Here is a 213-nt window from a genome sequence, read left to right on the forward strand (position 1 = left end):
ATGTTTGAGCCCTTGCCTCGCAACGCTGCCAGTTCTGTTAGCTCGAAGCCTGCTGAAGACACAGACATCCATCCCCGTGAACACTGGGACGCAAATCAATGGGAAAGGAAAGGATTCTGATTTCAACCGTTGCGTATATTAGCTGCGACACATGAATCAAGATGCTATGACCGAAAACATTTGATTGACAGATGACCGTTGATATATGATTGG

This window comes from Cyprinodon variegatus, unplaced genomic scaffold (genome assembly GCF_000732505.1).
Source record: "Cyprinodon variegatus isolate N-32 unplaced genomic scaffold, C_variegatus-1.0 Scaffold1029, whole genome shotgun sequence".
Lineage (NCBI taxonomy): Eukaryota > Metazoa > Chordata > Actinopteri > Cyprinodontiformes > Cyprinodontidae > Cyprinodon > Cyprinodon variegatus.